The 10341-nt window shown below is 39.2% G+C and overlaps 2 protein-coding genes across 4 annotated transcripts in view; one reads left to right on the forward strand and one right to left on the reverse strand.

Annotated features, from left to right (window-relative positions):
• The window catches only part of SLC35D1 (solute carrier family 35 member D1), a 56090-nt gene that overhangs the window by 37608 nt on the left and 8141 nt on the right, over window positions 1–10341 (forward strand). The window lies entirely within an intron of this gene.
• The window catches only part of MIER1 (MIER1 transcriptional regulator), a 74791-nt gene continuing 74058 nt past the window's right edge, over window positions 9609–10341 (reverse strand). For 2 of the 3 annotated variants that reach the window (XM_007109068.4, XM_007109069.4), the window contains one exon: window positions 9612–9868. The gene's annotated coding sequence lies outside the window, so the exon portion shown is untranslated. Of the gene's footprint in view, window positions 9869–10341 lie in introns of all 3 variants that reach the window. The other variant, XM_024119588.3, reaches the window with a different exon arrangement.

Here is a 10341-nt window from a genome sequence, read left to right on the forward strand (position 1 = left end):
TTTTGAAGTATGGTTTTCTCAGGGTATATGCCTCGTAGTGGGATTGCTGGGTTACATGGTAGTTTTATTTTTAGTTTTTTAAGGAACCTCCATACTGTTCTCCATAGTGGCTATGTCAATTTACATTCCCACCAACAATGCAAGAGGGTTCTTCCCTTTACTCCACACACTCTCCAGCATTTATTGTTTGTAGATTTTTTGATGATGGCCATTCTGACTGGTGTGAGGTGATACCTCATTATGGTTTTGATTAGCATTTCTCTAATAATTAGTGATGTTGAACATCTTTTCATGTGCCTCTTGGCCATCTGTATGTCTTTGGTGAAATGTCTATTTAGGTCTTCCACCCATTTTTTGATTGGGTTGCTTGTTTTTTTGATATTGAGCTGCATGAGTTCCATTTGTTTATTTTTGTTTTTATTTTCATTATTCTAGAAGGTGGGTCAAAAAAGGTCTTGCTGTGGTTTATGTCAAAGAGTGTTTTTCCTGTGTTTTCCTCTAAGAGTTTTATAGTGTCTAGTCCTTCATTTAGGTTAATCCATTTTGAGTTTATTTTTGTGTATGGTGTTAGGGAGTGTTCTAATTTCATTCTTTCATATGTAGCTGTCCAGTTTTCCCAGCACCACTTATTGAAGAGGCTGTCTTTAAACTATACATTTCACGTCTTTCAATAATGCTTTTTAAGAAAAGGGGGAGACAGTGGTTCCATATTTTATCCACAGTTCTTGGGGAGTCTTTTCTGGAAGTTGAACCCCTTTTATTTAGCCTTCAAAGAATAATCCTTTATTTATTGTGCTAGATGTCAATGCAGTGTTCTCAAGAAAATTCCAGGCTAAAGAATACCAGCTCTGTTAGAGTTGCTTTATATGTATCTAACCTTGGACATACCACTGCATTTCTTTAGACTTTATCTTCAACAGTGATGAGGGTGACTTGCATGAAAGATCTTATTCAGTTTGAGAATTTTGAATTTCATGCTTTTAAACACTATTTATATGCTTTAAAATTCTCAAATTTTAAAGACCTCTTTCCTGAACTCAGACTTTTATATGTAGTAGCCCACTTGACATCTCTGGCTGACATGTCAAAAACTGAACTCCTTTATTTTCTCCAAAGTCTCTTCCACCTCCACAGCCTCTGCATCTCAGCTGATGGAGCCTCCATCCTTCTAGCCTCTCAGTTCAAAAGCCTTGGAGTCATCCTTGACTCTTCTGTCTTATACCCAGTATCCAGTTTGTTAGCAAATTCTGTTGGTTCTGCCTTCAGAATATCACTTTTCACCATCTGCATAACTTCCATCATCATCTAAGCTACCAACATCTTTTGCCTAGATTTCTGCCTAGTCTTCTGTACTTGTATCCCTGGTTTAACTCATCCCCCCATCCCACCGCTAGTCAGTTCTCAAGAGTTGACAGTATATTCCTTGTAAAAGGTAAGTCAGAACATGTCACTCTTCTTTTTACTCCCCTTCCCCCATGTCTCTCCAGGTCCCAAAGTCCTGACAAGGCCCTACAAGATCTATCCCCCTCTTGTCCTCCAAGTTCAACTCTTGCTTCTCTTCTCCCTCACCTCACTTCATCTACACAGACTTCCTTGCTGTTCCTTTAGAATACAGGGCATGCTCTCTCTTTAGGTGCTTGGACAGGATATTTCCTCTACCTGGAACATTATACTGCCAGATACTTTGCGTGGCTAATTCCTTTATGCCTATAAATTTTTGCTCAAATGTTACCTATTCAAGGAAGTCTACCCCGACCACCTTATTTAAAATTGCAGCCTGCTCTTCCTCTTCTGATACTCCCAAACCCTCTTATTCTATTTTTCTATTTATATTTATATATATTACCTATTTTCTATCTCCCCTGCTATAATATAAGTTCCATGAGGGTATGCATCTCTGCCTGTATTCTTCACTCACGTTTCCCAAGCTCCTAGAATGAATCCTGGTCATTGCATAATAAATATTTGCTTGATTGGATTGCTGTATATTGCTGTATGGATTGGTAAAAAAAAACACTTTGGAAACTATAAAACTCTTTTCTAGAATATGGTAGTATCTTTTTTTTTTAATTTGCAAGAAAGTATATAACTTCTCTTGAGCTTTTATTTCTTCAGATGTAAACAAATGATGATACCTATTCTACCTTTCTTATGAATCAATATGAGAATTTAATATTCCATACTAATATTATTAATAGGTTAGTAATTCATTGTTTCCCCTTCCCTGACATTTATTTGCCACTATTGTTGTTTGTCTTTTAGAGGAAAAATCATTTTTTATTTGTGGGGTAGGAGTTGGTGAGAGGGTGGGTATGTAAGTATACCTGAGGATTGCATGTTATAGAAGGAAGATGAGTAGCTGAGTCTCAGATCTTGGTCAGAGTCACAGTTCTGATGCTTGCTACCTGTGTGATTTTGAATGAGTTGTTTATCTTTTCTGAGCTTCAGTTTTCTTATGTGTTTGGGATAGAAATACCTGTCTCCTTAGAGTTGTTGGAATGAAATAATCCAGTGAATGTAAAGTACCTGATTGATTGTTTCACATCTATGCTTAGTAAATACCAGTTTCTTTCATTAATAGCCGTGAAGAAGGGCCAGGATATAAGGATCAACATGGTGAACCAGTTTTGACTTTGGATGTGGCCTGAGTTTCCTTCATTTCTAAAAACCTAGATTAAAGAATCATTATGACATGTTATAGACTTGATTCAGAGATGCCTTGATTTTCTTTTTGTCCCCTTCAAATGAGAACTCGATAGTCAAAATGAAATAAAAGCTGCTGTTTGCATTTTCAGATATCTGCAGTTCAAATCTCTTATAATATCTTATAAGAAATATTAGGGTTTTTTTCTTTTCACGTTTCAGGCTACTTAAAGAAACTTCTAAGTGCCTGAGTATGCTGGAATGTTACAACGTATGTCAGCCTAACATATGTAACGTCTTGAAAATTCTTCCAGTGGAATTTCTTTTTGTGTTAAGTAGTGCATTATAGTTCTGGTTAAACAGTACTGTTTTGCTAGCAAGGTTAGTTGATAATGATGTCATTGGTTCTCTTCCCCTCTGTAGTATTTTTAATAATTCCTAATTGCTTTCACATTTTATTGTAATAAATTTTACATGCCGTATCTCTTTAATCTCTGTTTCATTATAAGATTAAGGACAATAAGTAGTATACTTAGTCACCAGTCAGCGTTCAAATTATTTGCAGAGTTGGGATTAAAATCCAGGTGACCTTCTGTTTCAAATACTCTTTCCATTACAACGTGCTTTACAGCATTTGTAAAGGAAAGTATATGTTGCCTTTTTTTCTTTCACTTTTTCTCTTTAAAATGAAAATTATGGTTTTATTGTTTTTTTTGACTTATCTTCCACTAGTTAATAAGCAGACTCATAGGTTGTGAACATTACTTTTTTAAATGTGAAAACTAAACTTAAATTGGCTACTTATTAGATTTCACTTTGATTGGACATGGTGTCAGTCCATCCTTGGTTTATTGCACTTTGAAGGAAATCACTAATTAAATTGTACTATTAAAGGATTCTCTGATTAAACTCAGATGCATCTAGCTCCCCTTCATCCTGCCTCGTTTCTTTGCTGTTTTAAGAAAAGTTTAAATAGTCCCCTCTAATATGATTCAATTCCAGGAAGCAGGAGGTTTGCATTGGTAGCTTCTCAGGCTCCATTCAAATTTGATATTGTGATTTATGAAGGCTTTTTTTTTTTTTTTCTTTTTTCCTTTTTTCAGTAGGGCTCTGTGGAGAGCCTGGCTGTCTCTAACTCCCCTAAGTGCCTTTTTCCAGTGGCCAATTAGTGCATGTTCACCCAAGCCCAAAAAAGCAGCAGAGCAAGTGGGGAATGAATAGTGAAGGGTGGTGACAGAACACGCTTCTGTACTTTCATCAGAGGTTGGGCTCTGGCCTGTGGCTTTGGCCCGAGTAACGTATCCTCTCCAGATAATGACATCATCATCCCCATAACTGCCCGGGCTAGAATATGTAGAATCTCTGGAGCTTATCTTTATCTGTGATTCTTTTTTTTTTCCCTTCCATTAAAAAAATAATAATAATGTATGATTTAAATACAGTAAAATGCCCCCCTTTTCCTGTGCAGTTCTGCAAGTTTTGACAAATGCATACAGTTATGTAACCAACTATTACAGTTATGTAACCACCATATTCAAGGTATAAAATAATTGTATTACCCCCCAAAATCTCCCTATGTCCCTTTGCATTGAACCTCTCTCCCCTTACAAAGATCTGTTTTCTATCCATATGGTGTCCAGAATGTCATATAATGATGCATAATGTTATGTAGCTCTTGGTCTGACTTCTTTCGCTTAACATACTGCATGTGAGATTCCATGTTGCATTTGAGATTCTGTGGTGTGCATGTATCAGTAGTTTATACCTTTTACTGCTGAGTAGTATTCCAGTATGGATACATCACAGTTTGTTTATCCATTCATCAACTGAAAGTTATATGCATAGTTATCAGTTTTTAGGTATTTTGTGTTAGCTGCTAAAACTTTAATTTGTTTAAAAGTTTGTGTATGAACATAAGTTTTCATTTCACTTGGGTAAATACTTAGGAGTGGAATTTCTGGGCTGTATGGTAAGTGTATATTTACTTCGTTAGAAGTTGCCAAACTATTTTCGAAAGTGTCTGTACCATTTTGCGTAACCCCTAGCCATGTATGAGAGCTCTAATTGTTCTGCATCCTGGCCCTTGGTATCGTCAGTTTGGCTTTGTTTTTCAAATTCTAGACATTCTAATAGATCGGTAGTGGTATCTCATTGTGGTTTTAATTTCCCTAATGATTAATGATGTTGAGCATCTTTTCATGTGCTTATTTGCCATCTGTATGTATTCTTTGGTAAAATGGCTATTCAAATATTTTGCTCATTTCAAAAACTAGAATTGTTTTCTTGAGTTTTGAGAGTTCCTTATATCACTATATTGTGGATACATGTCCTTTATCAGATGTGTGATTTGCAAGTAGTTTTTCTCAGTCATGGCTTGCTTTTCATTCTGTCGTGGCCTCTCCCATTGCGCGGAGCACAGGCTCCGGACGCGCAGGCTCAGTGGCCATGGCTCGCGGGCCCAGCCGCTCCGCGGCATGTGGGATCTTCCCGGACCGGGGCACGAACCTGCGTCCCCTGCATCGGCTGGTGGACTCTCAACCACTGCGCCACCAGGGAAGACCCTTAATCTCTTTTGAAGAGCAAAATTTAAAATTTTTGATGAAGTTTAATGGACGCGGGCACGAACCTGCGTCCCCTGCATCGGCTGGTGGACTCTCAACCACTGCGCCACCAGGGAAGACCCTTAATCTCTTTTGAAGAGCAAAATTTAAAATTTTTGATGAAGTTTAATTTACTAGTTTTTTTCTTTTATGGGTTGTGCTTTCAGTGTTGTGTCTAAGAAATCTTTGCCTAAGCCAAGGTCACAAAGATTTTCTCCTAGAAGTTTTACAGTTTTAGGTTTTATAGTTAGGTATATAGCCTGTTTGGTAATAATTTTTATATGTGGTGTGAGGTCTGGATGAAGATTCTTTTTCCTGTGTATGTGTTTTTTTAATACAGATATCCAATTGTTCCAGTACCTTTTGTTGAAAATACTGTCCTTTCTTTGTTGAATTGCCTAATTCTTCATAACACTCTTTTGAAGTTCTTTTATTATCACTGTTTTATAAATGAGGAGGCTGAGGCTTAGAAAGTTTGAGTTGAATGCATTCTGAAGACATGCATTGAGACTGTTTCTGTGTGCTAGGCATCGTGCTCCAGAGAGACATGGTGCATTCACTCATAGCTCTGCCAAGGTCACATAGCTAGTAAGTCATTAAAGGATTTTAACCCAGATGGGTTGGACTCCAGAGTCCAAGTTCTCACCCCTTAATGAATTATCATTCAGTAAATGATTAGTTGTAATGTAACCTAAGTAAACCATATGTAGCCATTGTTACCTTAGAGTCTCAGCTAGTTGAGGGTAGAAATCACTTGTCTTATTCATAGTTGTGTCAGTATTTATCAGTTCCTGGTCCATAATAGGCATCCAACCAGAAATAATAATAACAAAATACCAGGCTATTTTTTATGCTTAGGCATTGCCCTAAGTACTCCATACTTAATCTTTAAAACAGCCCTCTGTGACAGATGCTGTGAATATTCCATTTCATAGAGGGGCTGAGAAGCTTGCCACATACTACCCAGCTGGTAAATATTCAATCCTTGATTGCCTTCCACATTTTCTTAACTGCAGTCTAGTAAATAGTGAATAGACGAATGAATTTATTTTCATATCCCTTCAGGATATGTCATCATACTGGTTATATAACTCTTAAGTCAGCCTCCTTTTGTGTAACACAACCCATTTTACTGTAGCTTCTGACACCGAACTAGAGTCTATGCAGTCTTTGGGGTGGGCCATGGCGCAGCTCAGAGTCTAGCTCCAGAGTTACGTTCTGAGGACTTTGCAGCCATCTCTGCCCAGTGCCTGAATCTACAATTCATTCATTTTGGACTCCTTTGCCTGTTGCCTTAAAAGGTGTGTTGCTTCCTAGTTGCAGACTTCTTCTCCTGAATAATTCCATCCTAGCAGACTCTCTTCTGGTTCTAGGCTTCTCCTGAAGTAAGGACATGAGCTTTTCCTTTACTTAGTAGTCTCTCATTTAGAGAGAGAGAGAGGACATGTTTTGTATTATCAGTTGGTTGCTGCTGCTGTAACAGTTACCAACCTTTTTAGAGTTAAATAGCTGGCATCTCACTAGAATAACTTGGACTTTTAAATAGGACGTAGGGAGGTTAGCTAGCCCTTGGTTATAGTATAATTCCTTACAGAAGAGCACCGAAATGGAATATAGCCAAAAAATGTGTGTTTTGTTATGGGTACTGCTGCTAGCTATTTATATATAGTTCACTTTTCATGACCTCAGTTTTCGTGTGCTCAGTTTTTAAGCTAGAGTCGTCTATCCTAGTTCTGCCACTAAACTTCTCTGATTCACCCTGAGGAAGTCCTGTGAAACTGTGTCATGTGGTCATTAGGTCTAAAGTTATTTTGCAGGAGACTAATGACATTTGAAGGAACTTCTTCCCGGTGTAGGAAACACATAAAATATATTATCTTTTTAAAAGTTCTGATGGGAGTCCTCTACCCACATTTTAAGGTGTTTTAAGAGGCAGAAAAGAAAAAGGAATAGAAGTAGAGGAGAAAATGATGGAAATGCTTGAGTAGTTTGGACTCAGCCCCGAGTTGGAGATTGGTATCAAAGATGTCATACTGATTTCTTGAGGGAAGAGCAAGTGGAAAGGTCCTGAAGTGGGAGTGTGCCTGGTGTGTTCAAGAACCAGCAAGGAGGCCAGTGTGGCAGGTGGGAGTGGAGTGCCTGAAATGAGATGGGGCCATAGAGGTAATGAGGTGAGGGCAGATTAGGGACAACTTTTAAGAGCTAGGAAGAGAGTTGGAGGATTTTGAATAGAGTGACATGATCTGATTTAGTTTTAATAGGACCACCCTGGCTACTGTGATGAGATTAGACCAAAGGAAGAGGGGAAGTGTGAAATGTTTATATTAATAGTAATGGCTTTCATTTATATAGGAATCACATAGCATTTATAATAACATCAGGCATTTATATGGCATTAATAATAGCAATGCCAAGGCCCTTTTAATACATTCCCTCAAAAGAGCTTTCAACAGCTGTCATCACTCAAAGGTCACAAAGTATCTATCCAGACTGGCACCAGTAATAAAGGTTGTGGTGGTCTCAGGAACTAAAATCACACAGAGTTGCTTGGGAGATTTCATAGTGGAAAGGATACTTAGGCCAGGACTTGTCCAGTGGGTAGGATTTGGAGAGGTGGGAAAGAGAAGGGTGGGTATTCCAGCCATGCAGTACTGCGTGAGCAGAAGTATGGGGCTGGAAAGGCAGATGTTGGGTGGAGGCTGGGGAGGTGCTGGTAGGAACTCCAGTACAGCTAGAGCAAGACGTATTTCACAAGGGTGAAACAGGCCTCCCTTGGTATTTCCAGGGGGTTGGTTCCAGGCCCTGCCATGGATGCCAAAATCTTCAGATGCTCAAGTTCCATGGTCAGCCCTCTGTATCTGTGGGTTCTACATCCGCAGGTACCGAGGGCTGACTGTGCTAGAGAGAAGTAGGTTGGTGATCAAGTGCAGAGTGCCTTGAATGTCTCATAATGGGAAGGATGAATACCCAGCTAGGAAAATACTCTGAGGGTTACTAATACACTACAGATGGTAGAGGTTAGGTCAAGTCTTGCTTACTCGTAATACAATTAAGGCCTAATTGGGATGACCAAAACCAGGAAGGTTTTACAATACTTAGGACTCCTTGATTTTCTGGATGAATAAATTGGTGTGCAGCCACAGAGATGGGGGAGAAGCAACAACTGCCAAAACCCCTTTCTTCTTGCTTTTTGGCAGTATTAGTCCCTGGTATTCCTTAGCATTTTGACTTTTACCCCTATTGGATGTCTACTGTATGCTGATTGACCTTTTGAAAATGATCTGTTGTTCTATTAAGTCTATAATTTAGTTATATAATTTAACATATAATTATATATAACATTGTTATATAAATAAATTATATAATTCTCACATCAATCCTGTAAGGGTGGTATTCTAATCACCATTTCACAGATGAGGACACTAAGGTTCTGAGAGGTTCTGAGAGTAACTTGCCCCACATTATAGAATTTTGCAAATGTCACAGAGTCCACAGTTAAATGCTTTCTAGTCAACCCTGGGTCACCTCTCTGTTTCCTTCTGTTCAGATAGGAGCTCTGGAAGATAGATGAAGAGGCAACATAGCTCTGCTTTATGTGCCTGGTAAGAAAGATGAGAAAAGGGTCCCCAGCAGCTGCTGTGTGGGGAGTGAAGATGGGGTGTCCCTGGTCACTGTAGGAAGAATGTACTCAGAGGCCCTGCCTCAATTATTTGGCAGAACTTGTGTGTATTAGGAAATCGCAGTAAAAGTCAAACTGTCTTAGTTCATAGGTTTTGATATTGGTTGACATATTTTACACATGGAATATGGAAGGCAGGGTCTAATCTAAGAGGCAGAGCTACCTGGCTACACCTGTGAACAGACAGGTCAGCTGCAGGGGGAGATGGAGACAGCCTGTTCCTTCAGACTCTTGTCCGCGGCCATGGAGCTGCTACATGGAGGGCATTTTTAGTATATGTTTGTAGGATGGATTTCTAATTGTATGAGGCTGGTAAATATGTCCATGGCTATGTAGGTCTCGGAGAGGTAGGTTGTACTTGCCTGATCGTTGGAAGATCGGGAGTGGATCAGAGCAGGTGAAGTGGCACTGTCGAGCACTTGCCAGCCAGCCTTGTGGTATTCTAACTAGACCCCTGTCTGCAGGACACTGTTGCTTTGTCTCTTTCTTCTGTTTCTTTCCTGGCTGTGTCTGCCACAGCAGGTCTCAGTGAATTAATAATTGGTAGTACTATGATCTGAATATTAGGCAGATGGAGAATTGCTTAAGATTTTAAAAATCAGTATTTAGGATTGTCGAATATATAAATACCAATTCCAAAGTATCAGAGGTCAACTTTAATGTGAATATTTATAGAACCAGTAGATTAATGAGAAGTTTTTTGAAGTAGCAGAAGATTTTGATTCAGAATCATTTGATAGTGATGTTTAAAAATTTAAATATAGACCTTTTCCCTTTCTTTTCTCAGTCCTCCTCATCTCCTCCTTCCAGCTTCCCCACATTCCCAAAGCTTCTAGGAAGCCATTTATATTCTTTCCACAGCATTAACTCATCACTGCTTTTTGGCACATGGTGTCTTTGTTGATGAATATTTACTTCTCTTCAGGTGATGCAGGAAAGGCCATTTCTGAAAATGTAAATGTTTGATAATGATCAAGTCAGGAATAAAGATGAGATGAAAGCCTTTTATTATTGCCTCATGTTGGAACTTGTGATAACCTGAACAGTCTGTACTCTTTAATCTCCAGAGTTAAGAATAATGGTTTCTGTGTTTGGGTTTTGCTCTGGTTATTTAAACAACTCTGTGGTAACAAGATGCCCTTTTCTTGCATCAGGAATCTTCTTGTTATACCTTATTATACCACTCTACCTTTTGTTAACAGTGCATCTCGCCTCTAGCCTGTGAGTAGTGGAGCTTACATGGAAGTGGGGAGAAGGGAATAAATATTTCCTGATGGCTTACTCTGTTTGCCAGGATTAGGGCCTGGTTCTTTTTTTTTTTGCGGTACGCAGGCCTCCCTCTGCTGCGGCCTCTCCCGTTGCGGAGCACAGGCTCCGGACGCGCAGGCTCAGCGGCCATGGCTCACGGGCCCAGCCGCT

This window comes from Physeter macrocephalus, chromosome 4 (genome assembly GCF_002837175.3).
Source record: "Physeter macrocephalus isolate SW-GA chromosome 4, ASM283717v5, whole genome shotgun sequence".
Lineage (NCBI taxonomy): Eukaryota > Metazoa > Chordata > Mammalia > Artiodactyla > Physeteridae > Physeter > Physeter macrocephalus.